The sequence below is a fragment of the Mobula birostris genome, chromosome 2, assembly GCF_030028105.1.
Source record: "Mobula birostris isolate sMobBir1 chromosome 2, sMobBir1.hap1, whole genome shotgun sequence".
Lineage (NCBI taxonomy): Eukaryota > Metazoa > Chordata > Chondrichthyes > Myliobatiformes > Myliobatidae > Mobula > Mobula birostris.
The window spans coordinates 171,346,278-171,363,242 of NC_092371.1; the positions used below are offsets into that span (position 1 = coordinate 171,346,278).

Here is a 16,965-nt window from a genome sequence, read left to right on the forward strand (position 1 = left end):
CCGCAGCTGTATATTAGAAGCGTACCCACAGCCGCGTTTCCATCTCACGTTGCCGGCCGCAAAGTCAACTGATAAACAAAGTTGTTACATTGTATGCAGTATAGTTTGTCAAATTTGAATTAGTATCTCAGGTGGTAGTTTACGTAATTGACCCCGTTCACATACTGGTCTATTCTTTCTCTCTATCACACTGTTTAAATCGATCAGAAATCTATCAGACACACGTGTGCACTATCTATCCATCTACCTATCTATCTATTTATGTGTGTGTGTGTGTGTGTGTGTGTGTGTGTGTGTGTGTGTGTGTGTGTGTGTGCTTACGTCTATCTATCGATCGATCTATGTGTTTATCACTTCATCCGGCTGCCTATCTGTCTCACACCTATTCGCCTCGCACACTGACTACACAGTCTAGTCTAACCTATATCCAAATCCATCTCTAATATACTCAGCGGTTTCCCTTCAAGCCTTCACCCTCCGAAGCGAGAGGTGTTTTACCGCTCGATTTTTGTGAGGACGTCCGTTCGTTGTTTATGGCTGCACAACGAACTTCAGATGGGAGCAGAGGTCTCACGGTCTATGTAAGGTGTGAAAGAGCGGTAACATCCCGTGAAACAAACGGGAGCAAAGTGGGTTTGAAGGAAGTCCTTTAATTGTGGGTGGCTGGGCACCTGCGCGAAAAGATCGACGAATACAAAATGCTTCTTACAAGCAAAAATCGTCAAAGTATCTTGAACGCTTATCTATCACGTTATTGAAATTTTCAATAATTGCCGACTTAAAAGTTTTGAACAGGTACTTCGCGATGAAGTTTGCTAGTTCCAGCTGCTAAAGCCGAGGATGCCTCGATTGAGCGACACACACAGTGTTAGTTAAAATTACCTTCAACGTGTTTTCAAAATTGTTCATAAACAGTACGAAACGTTGTTTTCTGTATAGAAAAAAACGCGGTTACGTATTGCACAAAATCTTTCAAATGCAATGACAGAATCCGCGGAAAAAATGGGTTGAGAAGAAAAGCCGTTAGAAAATATAGGGGAATCCTATCTTGTTGTAGGAAGTCTTGGCAAGCTGATCGAGTGTATACACTTAAAAACGCATTTGTCAGCAAAACTAATTGATGTACTGAAGTTGCGTTTCTTGTCAAAGTAATTTGTAATAATAAGTGATCGAACTTCCTTAGAAGCTGTCAGCAAATTGAGAAAGAATGCATATGTAAACTGTGTCGTAGATTTCTTTGTTTTCTCCGGGGTAGTTCTGTAAAAGGAGTCTTCGATTCGGGAAACCACCTACAAGTCTGCTCACTTTGTTATCTTAGAGGGAGATCGCGACGGACTCGTTTAGTGAGCAGAGCGGCGGTTTACACAGAACCCCAGAATATCAGATTTACTGTAACACTCACGTGGGACAACCACTTCGTGTCGGAGCAATTCGCGCTGCGGTCACAGGGTTAGAAGGAGCGGCTTATTCAGTCCAAGAAAACCAGAATGCCAGAGCAATTCGCCTCGAAGTCAGAGCCCAACGCAGAAACCCAAATAAATATGTATCGTGTAGAAAATCGAACATACACCATAGCAACCTTTATCAACTTGCACGACAACCTTGAGGGAACTACGGATATAGTCCCCAAGATCCCTCTGCTCCTCCATACTGCCAAGAATCCTGCCCCTAACCCTGAGTTCTGCCTTCAAATTAGACCTTCCAAAGTAAATCACTTCACACATTTTCCGGGTTGAACACCATCTGCCACTTCTCAGCCCAGCTCTACATTCTGTCGATGTCCCACTGCAACCTGCAATCACCCTCCAGACTATCCACAACCTCACCGTCATCTGCAAAATTTACTACGCCACCCTTCCACTTCCTCATCCATGTCATTTAGAGAGCAGGGGTCCCACAACAGATCACCTGCGGAACACTACTGGTCACCGACCTCCAGGCAGAATACATTCCATCTCCGAACACCCTGTGCCTGCTCAGGGCAAACCAATTCTGTATCCACACAGCCAAGTTTCACTCGATCCGGTGTTTTTAACTACACTCAGCTATTTTATTAGGTATTTCCCATACCTAATAAAGTGGCCACTGAGTGTATGTTTGTGGTTTTCTGTTGCTGCAAACCATCCACATTTCTTCCCCATTGAGATATGGACCAAACATCTCTTTGCCCTTGACCATGCCTGCAAGGCTTTTATGCATGGAGTTGCTGCCTCATGATCAGCTAATTTGATATTTGCATTAATGAGCAGGTGTACAGGTGTACCTAATACAGTGGCTCCTGAGTTTATATTTTAGGGATCCTTGCACAATTCAGACAGCAGATCTCGAGGCAAGAAAATGCTTGATCTAATCCATTTACACTGTATCTCTTTGAGATGACAGCCTTTATATTACCGGCTCACTATGCGTTCCCAGTTGGAGCGTATATTATGTTACTGAAGTAACTTGGCAAGAAGTCGCTATTTTCTGAAGCGACATCGGTGTCAGTGTTTTGTCCAAACAACTCTCTTTAATTAGGAGCCTCACTGATAGACGGTTCCGCAAGCAGCAAGCACTGTAGACACAGGTCTGTTTGGATTCCGCTGGCATGCTTTCAACTCACAAGTCGTTTCCTTATACCTAATTTAGCTGGTTTGGAAAAGATGTTCTGTGATAATCTGGACTAAAGCGTGCTATGTTGGCCTAAATTAAACCCGTTTGCAAGGTGTCAATTATGAAGCACGAATAAAGGCTTCCCTGGAGAATTCACGCCAACTACCCAGTTTCAAACCCTTCTAATTATTTCCCATGAATTCTCCACTGCTGCCAGTAAAGGTGGGGGCGATGTGAAGTGGAGTTTAATTTTGTTGCAATCCTATTTCCCCCTAAGCTAAAAGAACTTTTGTTACTCCAGTAGTTTAAGGGGCCATCTGCATTCTTTAGTGTCACTCATTATAATCAGAGTAGCCGATTCTACAAAGACAGATGACTAGCATTTACTTGTAAGAATTGATAATACCCTCTAAATATCAAAGCTTCTGCGGCGATTCCCTAATCCTCACTGAAATCACTGACAGGTCTGTAATTACTTTGGAGTTTTGAAATATAACATCTTGCCTGAGTCGCTTGAAAACCGAGCTTCCTAGTAACACTCAAAAATACTGGAGGAACTCAGCAGGTCAGGCAGCATCTATGGAGAAGAATTTCAAAGTTCAAAGTAAATTTATTACCAAAGTACATACAGTATATGTCACCGTATACTACCCTGAGATTTATTTTCTTGTGGGCATTCACAGTAAATACAAAGAAACACACACAACCAGGACAAACAGCCAATGTGCAAAAGTCAATGAATTGTTCAAATACAAAAAATACAAATAAAATAATAGTAATAGTAAATAAATAATAACTATTGAGAACGTGAGTTGTAGAGTCCCTGAAAGTGAATCCATAGTCTGTGGAATTAGTTCAGGGTTGAGGTGAGTGAAGTTATCCTATCTGCTTCAGTAACCTGATAGCTGAGGGACAGTAACTGTTCCTGAACCTGGTGGCGTGTCCTGAGCCTCCTGTACCTCCTTCCTAGCGGCAGCAGCAAGAAGAGAACAGGGCCAGGACCCTGTGGGTCCTTGATGATGGATGTTACTTTCCTACGACAGAAGTGTTCAAAGGTTGGAAACCCTTTACCTGTGATGGACTGCATTGTATGCGAACAGTTTCAGCATATGCAGAATCTCTTGTGGTTATATTCTTGGTTACAAGGTAGAACTGTGATGATTTTCTGTTTATCAAAAGCAGCTTTCAGGGATCCAATTTTAAATGTGGTTAAATAGATTCATGGGTGGAACGTGGCCATCCGTTGAAAATGTATCCAACTTCATTACTGGAGGCATATCAGAATCAGGTTTATTATCACTGATGCATCATGAAATTTGTTGTTTTCAGCAGTGATGCATAAAACAAAACTGTAAGTTACAATAACAAATATAAAAAATAATTAATCCAAGTTCAAGTTTATTGTCATCTGACTGTACATATATACAACCAAACAAAACAACGTTCCTCCAGACCACGGTGTAACTCACACAGCACATAAAACAAAACATTACCATAAATAAGTTTATAAAATATAATTCAAAATGCATGTAGTGCACAGCACAAGTAAACAGTAACAGCTCGATGCCCTGGTGATGAGACTTTGGTGATGACAGGGTATTCATTCATCTCACAGCCTGAGGGAAGAAGCTGTTACTCAACTGGCAGTCCTAGTCCTGATGCTTCTGTACCTCCTTCCTGACGGTAGTGGGTCAAAGACATTGTGGGATGGGTGGTAGGGATCCTCAACAATGCTTTGTTGCATGTAGTGCAAAAAGAGAGCAAAATACTGAGGCAGTGTTCATGGGTTCATGGGTTCAGAAATCTGATGGCAGAGGCAAAGAAGTTGTTCCGGAAATGTTGAGTGAGGGTCTTCGGACTCCTGAACTACTTCTCGAATGGCAGTAATGAGAAGAAGCCATATCTCAGATGAAATAAAGAAACACACGGCTCCTTGGTTTTACATCAAATGGAAAGGCAAATCTCAACAATTTCTAAACAGGATTAGTTCGGTAAATGAACATGTGAAGATACTTGGAAACACAGTTATTTACAGAATCAAATGAGATGCTTCAAATGAAGATGAGGCAGGATAGTCTTTTCATAACACAGAATGCTGGAGGAACTTAGCAAGTAAGGCAGCATTTACGGAGAGGAATAAGCAGTCAATGTTTTGGGTTGTGACCCTTTAGCGCTTTAGATTGCGTATCACATATTAACAATACTTCAAAGTATCAGTAGGAGAGGGGATCTTATAGAAACATACAAAATTTTGAAAGGCGTAGATAAGATAGAAGTGGGAAAGTTGTTTCCACTGGTATGCGAGACTAGAACTAGGGGACATTGCCTCAAGATTCAGGGGAGAAGATTTAGGACGGAGATGAGGAGAAACTGTTTTTCCCAGAGAGTGGTGAATCTGTGGAATTCTCTGCCCTGGGAAGCAGTTGAGACTTCTTCACTAAATATATTTAAGATACGGTTAGATAGGTTTTTACATAGTAAGGGAATTAAGGGTTATGGGGAAAAGGCAGGTAGATGGAGCTGAGTTAATGGACAGATCAGCCATGATCTTATTGAATGGTGGGGCAGGGTCAAAGGGCTGGATGGCCTACTCCTGCTCCTATTTCTTATGTTCTTATATTCTAAAACTGTTACCTGCTATCAAGGACTCAATAGTTACCTGGAAAAGACCTTTTGGTAAAAAGGGTTCTTTTCATCATTAAAAGTTCTTTTCAAGATAATTCTATACAATGTCCTTCTGGGAGGATTGCCTTTATTTTTATGGTTGTTTGCATTTATTCTATACAAAGTGATTGACACTGAAAAGACCACTGTGATTATGAAATACACATTATGTGTACACATCATTAAGGGGTGCTGTTTTATAGCTGTGACTGAAGAGGAAGATTTTGATTTTTAATACTAAAGCCTGTTGATTGTGGGCATGCTATGTTGGTGCCAAAATGTGTTGCAACACCTTTGAACATGTGTGGCAACCATTTCTGAGTTATAAGCATGTCCACTGGCATACTTAGAACACATACAAAATGCCGAAGGGTTTCAGGCCGAGACATTGTACTTTTTTCCGTCGATGCTGCCTGGCCTACTGAGTTCCTCCAGCATTTTGTGTGTGTTGCTCGGATTTCCGGCATCTGCAGAGTTTCTCTTGTTTGTAGCACGCTTATAACTCAGAAATCATTTCTTTATTCCTAACTTAGTTGGTTTGGAAAACATGGTTTGTAATATAAGTGCTATGTTGACTTAAATTAAAGCAGTTTGCAAGGTGTCAATTATGAAGCACATATAAAGGCCTAAGTTGTGCTGGTTGTTTACGTAAATGATGCATTTCACTGTTGGTTTCGATGCCCCTGTGATCAATACACTCAATGGCCACTTTGTCAGGTGCCTCCTGCACATTATAAAGTGGCATTGTGCCTCTGCCTCTGCAACTCATCCACTTCAAAGTTCAATATATTATGTCCAGAGATGCTCTTCTGCACACCACTGTTGCAATGCATGGTTATTTGAGTTAATGTCATTTCATCCTTTGTTAGATAAGGGGCCAAACACTGTTCACCGTTCTCCAAGTGAGACCTTACCAGCGCCTTATAAAGCCTCAACATTACATCCTTGTTTTTATATTCTAGTCCTCTCAAAATGAATGCTAACATTGCATTTGCCTTCCTCACCACTGACACAATCTGCAAGTTAACCTGTAGGGAATCCTGCACGAGGGCTTCCAAGTCCCTTTGTACCTCGGACTTCTGAATTTTCTCCCCTTTTAGAAAATAGTCTTAGCTTTTATTCCTTCTGCCAAAGTGCATGACTGTATAATTCCCAACACTGTATTCCATCTGCCACTTTTTTGCCCACTTTCCTAAACTGTCTAAGTCCTCTGCAGTCTCCCTGCTTTCACAATACTACCTGGCCATCACATATCTCTGTATCATCCACAAACTTGGCCACAAAGCCATCAATTCCATCATCCAAATCATTTATGTACAACATGAAAAGAAGAGTCCCAACACAGACCCCTGTGGAACATCACTAATCAATGGCAGTCAACCAGAAAAGGCTCTCCTTATTCCCACTCTTTGTTTCTGTCATTAAGCCACTGTTTTATCCGTGCATCCATCTTTTCTGTAATACATTGGGCTCTTCTCTTGTTAAGCCGTCTCATGTGTGGCACCTTGTCATAGGTTTTCTGAAAATCTATGTGCACAATATCCACCTATTCTCCGTTGTCAGTCCTGCTTGTTATTTCCTCAAATAATTCCAACAGACTGGTCCTGCAAGATTTTTCCTTAAGGAAACCATGCTGGCTTGGCCTATTTTCTCATGTGCCTTCAGGGTCCCGGAGGTGGTAGGTGGTAGGTGGATCCTGGTGAGGAGGGGTGGCAGGAAGATGGAGAAGGGGCGAGCGGGTACAGTGCTGAAGGCTCATAGTTGATAGCGAGGAGGAGCAATAGGCAGATGAAGGAGGGGATAGTGTGAATAGTGACAGAGGCTGGAAGGTGATTGGTGGAGGCAACTGTGGAATCTGACAGGAGAGGAAGGTAGAGCATGGAATCACATTTTGGAGATGGGGAGGGCAGATGGGAATAGTGGGGAGATGAACCAACAGGACCTGTGGGAAAAGGCATGACATTTGACCCAGAAAGAATGTTACATAATACTTTTAGTTATTGGGTCGGGGGAAGCAATTCTGTTTCACGGGTGTCCTACATAAAAAGCTCATCTCTGCTGCTCACATTTATTTCAATGCCAGGTTTGCAGAGCCTCAAAATTCTAGTCAGTGGTAGTTAGATTTAAAGCATGCTCCTGACAGATTGAAATATTAGAATGAAGAGTTCTGCCCCATCAAATGTCTAACTACTCATCACCCTATTGTGAGTGAGGGTCAATTCTGGGGCCATGGGGTATAGTTGTTGAGATGAATGCTGCTGAAAGTTGACAGAGGAACTCCGCAGGTCGGGCCGCATCCAGGGACAGAAACAAGCAGTCGATGTTTCAGGCTGAGACCCTTCATTCTGCCCCCTTCCTCTCCTGCCCTGATGAATTATCTCAGCCTGAAATGTCAACTGTTTATTCCCCTCCATAAATGCTGCCTGACTTTCTGAGTTCCTCCAGCACTTTGTGTGTGTTGTTCTGGACTTCTAGCATCTGCAGAATCTCTTGTGCTGATAATTGGTAGTTGTGGGGTAAAGAAAAATGGGGTCAATGTAGTTTTGGGGTCAATGTAGTTTTATGTAAATGAATGGTTGTGGGCTAGTATTGACTTGGTGGACTGAAAGGCCCATTTCTTTGTTGTAAGTATTGATGTCAACATCCATAGCTTGCCGATCCAATGTAAATGAATACACTTGACCTGGATTGTTGGGTTAGTCTACGTAATTGTTATATTCTTGTAGTTTAACTCTTTCCTGCTTGTTTGCATTTTTATATAATTGCCTACATACTTGTCATTGTTCAGTAGGTTTTCTAGGGCTTCCAGTTCCTCTGTATATTTCTAGAAAGTTCTTGGTTTCAGTGGAGGTATTGCATCACTTGAATAGGGGCTATCTTATTGGTTAACTGTTGTCTATGGAAATTCAATGAAATTAGCATTCTGGAATAAAACCAGTCCACGTTGGATCAGTCTCTTTCGTTTTGTCTTCACCTCTCCCTTGCTACTAGGCTCCACTTTCACCACTCCCCTTTCCGTATTACTTTGGTCTTTTAGGTGCTTAATAAAAATGGCAGAAGCAACAAGCTTTATGCGTCATTCTCGACTTCTGAAGAACCTCAGATCTTAGTTCTCTGTACTAAGTTTAGTCTGGGGAGTCGATAATATCCAATTTTATCCCTGTCATTCATGGATATGGCTAATAATGCAAACCATGAAATTACACTGTGGGATACCAGTGGGGAATACACCACTTCTCATTTTTTCTGTCCATCAGTTTGGAGGAGACACATTGTTTTTAATTTTAAACAGGTTGTTTTCTCTATTAAAATGACAAAGAAGAATTTATGAAAAATGCCCTGTTAGTATCCAGTCAAACAACTTTAATACCAAGGCTATGAATGCACATTTCAGACCTTTAGGCTTTATGCAATATAGTTGTAGTCATTTTACTCTGCTGGTTTGAATTTAGATCAATGTCAGTAGGAAAAGAAAAGACTTGATTGGGACATCCTATGGCATTCTTTAAAATTTACACAGAGTGGCCACTTTATTAGGTACACCTGTACACATGCTCATTAATGCCAATATCTAATCAGCCAATCATGTGGTGGCAAGCATGCAGACATGGTCAGCAGTTCAGCTGCTGTTCAGACTGAACAGCAGAATGGGAAAGAAATGTGATTGTTTTGATTTGGAGATACAGCAGTTCTAGCCCAATGAACCACTCCAAACAGAAATCCATTTATTTTAACACTAGCCTAATCACAGGACAATTTACAATGACCAATTAACCTACTAACTGGTTTATCTTTGGATTGTGGGAGGAAACCAGAGCACCAAGAGGAAAGCACGCAGTCATGGGGAGAACGTACAAACTCCTTACAGATGGAGCCAGAATTGTACTCCGAATTCTCGAGCTGTTGCGCTAGCCTCTATGCTGCTTAAATGCTGAGCTATAGTCAATTAATAGCATCCTGACATAGGTATTTACACTGTCCAGGTGATCCAAGGCCACATGGTGAGCCATTGAGATCGTGTCTGCTGTAGATCTATTGTGGCCACAGGCAGATTGCAGTGGGGCCAGTTCCTTCCTGAGACTAGAGTTGATTCTAGCCGTGACCAGCCTCTCAAAGCATTTCATAGATGTGGGTGCTAGTGGATGATAGCCACTAAGGGTAGCTTACACCACTCTTCTTACGCACTGGTATAATTCTTGCCCTTTTGAAGAAGGTGCTTCATTTTTCTCTGATGGGTTGCTGCGAGGGAATTTGATGACTAACTTGTGCACCAGATTTTGGACACACCAGTATGACAGAGGCTTCTCTGGGGATTATTATTGACCAAGAATCTGGGGAGAACTCCTCTGCTCTTTTGCAAAGCAATGCCATGGAATCTTTTAAGCCCACCCAAATAGGGAAAGACACCTTTGTTTCCCATCACCTGTAGAAGACAGGACCTCTGACTACCTAGCACCTGCTCTATATTGGTATTTAGAAGTGCACAGACAGCAACTAATGAAACCATTAAGCCATAGGAGCAGAATTAGGCCATTTGGCCCATTGAGTCTGCTCTACATTTGATCACCATTGATTTAAATATTAAAGATTAAAAAAGATGAGCTTTATTTGTCACATGTACATCAAAACATACAATGAGATGCGTCATTTGCGTCAAATCAAATTGGCAAGGATTGTGCTGGGCAGCCCGCAAGTGTTGCCATGCTTCCAATGCCAACATAGCATGCCAACAAAACATATTTTTATTTTTATTTATTTTCTCTCTTGACCTGATTATCCTGCCTTATCCCCATAAGTTTTGATGCCCTAACTAATCAAGAACCTATCAACTCTGCTTTAATTATACAGAATGTCTTAGTCTCCACAGCTGTCAGTGGCAGTGAATTTCATAGATTCACCACCCTCTGGTTAAATAAATTCCTCCTCCTCTCTGTTCTAGAGGGACATCCTTTTATTCTGAGGCTGTGCCCCTGGTCCTCGACCCTCCTACTATTGGAACTAATCTCTGTACATCCATTCTATCTAGGCCTTTCAACATTCGGTAGGCTTAATGAAATCCTTCCCCCCCCCACCCCCCCGCCATTTCTTCCAAACTCCAGCAAGTACAGGCTCAGAGACATCAAATGCTCCTCATTCATTTATGCTTTCATTCCCACAATGACTGTCATTCATAAACCTCTCTGGATCCCCTTCAATGCCAACACATCCAGCAGGAGTTTAGAGTTGTCTACGTTCTGCTTGGAATTGGAATTGGAATTGGAATTGTTTATTATTGTCAGATTCACCGAGATACAGTGAAAAGTTTGTCTTGATTACTGTTCACGTAGATCAAATCATTACACATCACGTTGAAGCAGAATGCGTAAAAGAGTAACAACGCATAATATAGTGCAGCAGACAATAAGGTGCAAGGCCATCATGAGATCACAGTGCAATATATAAACATTACTATAAATTGCAATAATCATACAGTATATAAAAATAAATACTGTAATGCAAAGATAGAACAAAAATAGAGAAGTCGTGTTAATGGATCATTGGACTGTACAGAAATCTGACACGGGAGAGGAAGAAGCTGATCCTAAAACATTGAATATGTGGCTTCAGGCTTCTGCACCTCTTCCCTGATAGTAATAACGTGAACAGGGAATGCCCTGGATAATAGGTGACCTTAATCACGGATGCCACCTTTTTGAGGTATCTCCTGTTGAAGATGTCCTTGATGGTGGGGAGGATAGGGCCCAATTTGAAGCTGGCTGAGTTTAGAACCTTCTGCAACTTCTTCAGATGCTGTGCATTGGCACCTCCATGCCAGATGGTGATGCAGGACGAGTAACTACTATGACCTCCCTCATGGGACCCAAACCGGACAGTCACTGACATGCAACTGTGATGGATTTTCACTTTCCAGACCCCAAGAGCTTTATTGCTAATCTCAGCCTTCTAGCACAGCAGCGTGACCTTTCCAAAGGGTCAGAGTTATTTGTGACAAAGTTAAACTGTTAACCAATATTCCTGGCTCAGTTTCTTGTTGTAAACAAGTAAATGATAATGTCTTGTAGGCCCATGTGTAACCAACATAAAACAATGGGGTTGGCCTGCATCAAACCAGACACCATTGGTTAAGTTATATGCATCATTGTGGCTGAGTTCAAGGAAGCTTGCTGACCAGACTGATTTTGTCACTTAGCACATCAAACATGGTCACAGGTATGTTGATCAATTGATAGTTGGGATATTTGTGTACTCAAGAGTGTCAGCCCTCACAGTATTAATTCTAGTTGTCTGTGATCTCTTTCCCAGAAGGTTTTAGACCATTGGTGTGAATTACTTTATCCCAGCAAATGTACCCAGAAAACTTCACAAGTGGATAACCTAGTAGCAAAACAGTATTTAAAAACGCAAACACGAGGAAATCTGCTGGAATTTCAAGCGACACACATAAAAGTTGCTAGTGAACGCAGCAGGCCAAGCAGCATGTCTAGGAAGAGGTACAGTCAACATTTTGGGCCGAGACCCTTCGTCAGGACTAGCTGAAAGAAGAGGTAGTAAGAGATTTGAAGTGGGAGGGGGAGGGGGAGATCCGAAATGATAGGAGAAGACAGGAGGGGGAGGAATGGAACCAAGAGCTGGACAGGTGATTGGCAAAAGGGATATGAGAGGATCATGGGACAGGAGGCCTAGGGAGAAAGAAAGGGGGAGAGGGGAAGCCCAGCGTCGACTGTACCTCTTCCTGGAGATGTTGCCTGGCCTGCTGCGTTCACTAGGAACTTTTGTGTGTGTTGTGAGCAAAACAGTATAAATGTTAGAAAGTATTGGGATTGTTAAGAATTCAAGGAGAATGACAGACTGAAAAAAAACCTTCAGTTTCTGTGATGGACAACTTCTTGATATGTTCTTTTAGTTCGTAAGAAATGTACTTGAGTTTCGAAATTCTTTGTAGTTTATAAATCCTTTGTAATTTGGAAATCTTTTATTAATCAGAAATCCTCTGTGAGTTTTCAATGTCTGTTAATAACTATTTTTCTAACTTTAAACATATATCATTAAAAATGAAATAAACTGTGTTCAAATTACTTGGTTAGCTGGAAGTATCTCCTCTTTGGTAGAAAGGTGGGGGAGGGAATACCACTCAAGTAGTGGGTATTGGCAGCTACACCTCACCCTAGGGACTGGACAGGGAAGTAAGTTAGTCCTTGGAGAGTAGGTGGATACAGTATTGTCTCTGTCTGTCTGTCTGTCTCTCTCTCTCTCTCGCTATCCATCCCATAGGATGATGATCAGAAAGGAACAGTGTGTGTGAATGGATTTTAGGTGAGTAGGGGATTGCACAGGTCCAGACCCACCCCTCGACATTCCCTCCCGGATCCAGCCGCATGGTGAGGCAATGGAGATACCTATATGGGATATAGCTTTAAATCTCCCTCTGAGTTTAGGTCTTTGCAGACAGTGAACCTATTGCCATCACACAACTGTGGCAAGCCTGGATCTCAGGGTGTGACAGTAGCATGAGGTAGCAGTGGATAGTAGTGCAAAAATCAATCACTCACACATCCACAGGATGCAGTCAATCTGTTGATTACAATATGTTCCAATTATGGATAATCTTCTCTGTAATGGATTTAATGTTCAATGGTACAATTCCTGCCGATTTGCAGATCTCACATACATAACTCTTGTGTTTCCAGATAGGGGAAAGAAGGGTACTAACTGGAGTTTATTGGAATTAATATTGGTTTTTTATTATCAAACATACGAAGGTACAGTGAAAAGCTTGTCTGGCATACTGTCCATACAGATCAAATCGTTACACACTGCATTGAACTATAATATGGTAAAACAATAACAATGCGGAATATAGCGTAAAACCTACAGAAAATTTCACGTAGTTAGATTAGATTAGCTTTACTTGTCACATGTACAATACATTGAAACATACAGTGAAATGGGTAGTTTGCGTCAATGACCAACACACTCCGAGGATGTGCTGGGGGCAGCCCACAAGTGTCACCATGCTTCTGGCAGCAACATAACGTGCTCACAACTTACTAACCTTAACTGTTACATCCTCGGAATGTGGGAGGAAGTTGGAGGACCTAGACTCCAGGTCCTAGAGGAAACCCATGCAGTTACATGGAGAATATACAACCTTTGTACAGACAATGGCAGGAGCTGAACCCTGATCAGTGATAGCTGACGCTGTAAAGTGCTGCACTAATCATCAGGCTTCTTTTGACATTGTATCAGTGTCTCATTTTGCCCAGGTTTATTGATGATGGGACTCCTACTGTTGACTGAATCAGTGAAATAGGAAGGGTTCGAATGCTGGGGGGCACGGAGAGGTGGGACTGAGCCCCACGTGGAGACAAAATGCTCCCAGTTTCAGCCAACCAGCTTCCTTCTGCACTGTGAATCCTACATGACAGACCAGAAGGGAGCTCTAGGTTTGATTGCTGGTTCCTCATTAACCTTGCAGCTATTGGGGAAGTAAGTACAGGATCCTTAGGTTCCACATCACCAGCTTCAGAAACCATTATTGCCTTCAGTCATCAGGCTCCTGAATCAGTGTAGGTAACTTCCCTTGCCTCAACTCTGCACTGATTCCATAACCTATGGACTCATCTTCGAGGACTCTACAACTCACACTCTCAGCGTTATTTATTTAATTACTATTATTTGTTCTTGTATTTGCACAGTTTGTCTTCTTTTTCACATTGGTGGTCTATCTGTCCTTAAGTTTTCCTTGTTCGACCGTGAATGCCGGCAAGAGAATGAATCTCAGGGTAGCATTTGGTGACATATATGTACTTTGTTAATACATCTACTTTGAACTTTGTAGAGTTGACACAACAAATGAGCTCAAATGCCCCTAGTTTAGGAAGGGTAACCATGCTGGAAGTCCATGTTGATATGTAGAAGGCCCTTCTTAACTCTGCATTTTTGTCAATATCTTCAGCAACTGAAGAGAGAAAGAAAAGTACAAATCAGACTCTTTAAAGAAAGCTAAGCCTCATCTAAAAAACTTGATGTGTTATCCTTCTGATTGCAGAATGTGGAGAATTTGTTACAATAATTGTTTTTTTCAAGTATTTTTCAAATATATTAAGATGGGACAGGTGCATAACCAAAATTTCCGTGATCCCCTGGCTCCTGCCCTTTTTGAAACGTGACTCACTCTGGCTTAGCAGCAAGGCCCGGTCCGGGTGCACTGAACACAGTCCTGTAGCTTCCCACAATCCTTTTCCATTTCATATGCCCCTCTCTTTTGCTTTAATGCTACCTATGACTTTTATTTGATTATGACCATAGAGCACAAGCTCTGAATAGAAGCATGTTCCTTTAGAGCAGAGATGAGGAGAAATTTCTTTAGCCAGGGTGTGGTAAATTTGTGGAATTCATTTTCACAGATGTCTATGGAGGCCAAATCATTGAGTATATTAAAAGCAGAGATTGATAAGTTCTAGTTTAGTGAGGCCGTCAAAAGTTATGGGAAGAAGGCAGGAGAATAGGATTGAGAGGGGAGAATAAATCTTTTATAAAAATAAAATTTATTCATAAGAAAAAATATTTACCATGCAATGCCTTTTCCTTGTTACATCGTAGTTAACGCTTTCGGGACTCTTCTATTGCATTCTTTAAAAGTAATTGGACTAATTATACACATGTGGCCCTCTCGGATAGTACACTAGATTCTGGTGAATAGTGAGGGCACCAAAGGTTATGAGGAGGAGGCAGGAGAACGGGGTCGAGAGGGATAGTGGGGTGCCACTGTAGAGTAGCATTTAGCGCCGAGCTATTATAGCTCGGGGGATTGAGTTTGGACTTTAGTTCTGACGCTGTCTGTAAGAAGTTTGTACATCCTTTCCTGAGCCTCTGGGTTTCCTCGGTTAAATAGGTGGGTTGCGGTGTGGCTCATTGGCCAGAAAGGCTTGTTCTGTGGTGTATTCCTAAATAAATAAATAAATAGATAGATTGATAAATAAGCCATGATGGAGTGACAGAGCAGACTCAATGGACTGAATGGCTGAATTCTGTTTCTATATCGTATGGTCATATGGGTTAACCTTCTGACTTCAGAATTCCAATAATTTAGGATTCATCACAATAACTTCTTTTTCAAACACTTATTTACTTTGCTAAATATAATACTTTTATATTTATTCCTAGCAACAGTTTCAGATGGCCCATTGCACTTTCCTGTTTTGCAAGCACTTTATTCTTACCACTTTGTGATTCATTCTGCTGTTGCGACAATTATCGCAAATCCTGCTAAGATCACAGCAAAAATGGTTCAGATCCCTTTTTTTTGTCAGTGTCATGTATCAAAATGCGAGTTCTTGCTGTCAAACCTGAAACAATGAAGAAAGAAGCCCACAAGCAGATAAGGCCGGTAAAGGGGGAAAACAGTGAAGAAGGGAGCATGTTTAATGCTGTAATCTAACCTCAGATACAGTTGAAGGTTATAAACCATTCAAGCCTTGTCACTGAAATTTATGATGCCATCTATACCCCATGCTTAGATTACAGCTCGTAACTGAGTCTTGTGAACTCCTTATTTTCAGAATTAGAATCAGAATCAGGTTTAATATCACTGACATATGTTGTGAAATTTGTTGGTGCAATATATAAAAAAACATAAACTACAATAAGATATATATATATATATATAAAAAAAATGTTATATACATAGCGAAAAATGTGAAGCAGTGTTCATGGATTGGTTCATTGTCCATTCAGAAATTTTCTATTTATTAGATATTTTTAAAGTCAAAAGCTTCCGTTTAGACATTTTTGTGTTGATCTATTAAAACTATATTAAAAAAACAACATTATATCAGTTTTTGTACTTTGGTAGTGATTGTGGGGGAATCTCCCATTATTTACTTTGGTTAACATCAATTGAAATAAGTAATGGTGACCTTCCTTGACTGCTTGATCTGGACTATTCTTATCAGATGACCATCTGACCTGTTGGTAATTGCACTTAATTATTTCCTGTTGTAAATTAACGAAAATGGAGTGTGGGGGTTGGGGAAGAGGGGATGGAGGGGTGTGTTTTGCGATTTTTTTTCAAGAGCTTACATTATCAAATCCCAATGTCAGTATCAAATTTCTTAACCAGCAGCAAATTCTTTGCAGTCATCTCAAAGAGCTAGCTGGGTTTCCAGGACAAATATTTTTTTTCTCTTTGTGGCAGTATTGTAGAGAAAAAAAATCTACTAAATAGTAACAGATGTGATGGTAATTTAGTAATGATGGGAAATATACGCACTGGTCTAATCATCAGTCCTAACAATAGGCTAAACTGAGCTCTATTCAACCGTAGCAATATTTGATAGGGGCAATCACAATATTCTGTACGTAATCTATAAGAGAGAAAGAGAGGGAGACAAGAAGTTCTGTTCTATCCAAGACCAAGAAACTGAAGTGAAATACAAATTGTGAATGTCTAAAGCAAAGTTAGCTGTACAGTTGCACTTTAAACATTCTGAAGTGGTGAGCTGTGAGTGTGCGAAGGTGGGACATCAAAGGTTTTAAAGATCAGCTTTATTTGTACATCCAAACAGTAAAACATCAGAATTTGTCAGTAGACGGAGTCACCACAACTTTATCATTTCCTGTCAGAGTCGTCTTATGTACGGATGCACCTGTACCTAGTGCTACTTTATGTACATACAATCAATCTATGCACTGTTTATAAACTAATCT

General features: G+C 41.1%; 1 protein-coding gene across 2 annotated transcripts in view; it reads left to right on the forward strand.

Annotated features, from left to right (window-relative positions):
* bmp5 (bone morphogenetic protein 5) overlaps window positions 1–16,965 on the forward strand; it is a 148,615-nt gene that overhangs the window by 841 nt on the left and 130,809 nt on the right. The gene's annotated exons all lie outside the window — the stretch shown is intronic.